This window comes from Meleagris gallopavo, chromosome Z (genome assembly GCF_000146605.3).
Source record: "Meleagris gallopavo isolate NT-WF06-2002-E0010 breed Aviagen turkey brand Nicholas breeding stock chromosome Z, Turkey_5.1, whole genome shotgun sequence".
Classification (NCBI taxonomy): domain Eukaryota; kingdom Metazoa; phylum Chordata; class Aves; order Galliformes; family Phasianidae; genus Meleagris; species Meleagris gallopavo.
In genome coordinates, this window is record NC_015041.2 from 40,592,566 (window position 1) to 40,593,007 (window position 442).

At 38.2% G+C, this 442-nt stretch overlaps 1 protein-coding gene across 1 annotated transcript in view; it reads right to left on the reverse strand.

The window, feature by feature from the left end:
- Positions 1–442, reverse strand: part of CHSY3 (chondroitin sulfate synthase 3) — a 170,956-nt gene that overhangs the window by 3,704 nt on the left and 166,810 nt on the right. The window lies entirely within an intron of this gene.

A 442-nucleotide genomic window follows, 5' to 3' on the forward strand; every position in this document is an offset into this window, starting at 1 on the left:
TTTTTTAAAAGCTAATTTTTTAAAATGTTGAAAGTATTGAACGAAAAAAGTATGGTTTATACAGAATATGTCCTAATGCTAGCTGTCTTATGAGCCTGATTTATGAAATATGTCTGGCTGAAAAAACATCTGAACCATTCCTAATATCTCACTAATGTTTCAAAATAGGTTACACATATCATGGTCTGAAGGACTGCAGTTCAGTTGCTCAGTAATTGCAGGAAAACACAGATTGTTTAGCTAGCTTGTGTCTCGCCACACTGCATCTATCTCACCCATTCAAGGTGGTTGAGAAAGAGTAGGAAAAGCACATTGTCTTAAGATGATAGCAAAATACAAAACAATCATGATTAATGAGAAAAAAAAGCAGCGGAGAAGAGAGGAGAGGGGAGGAGAGGAGAGAGGAGGAGAGGAGAGAGGAGAGGAGAGGAGAGGAGAGGAG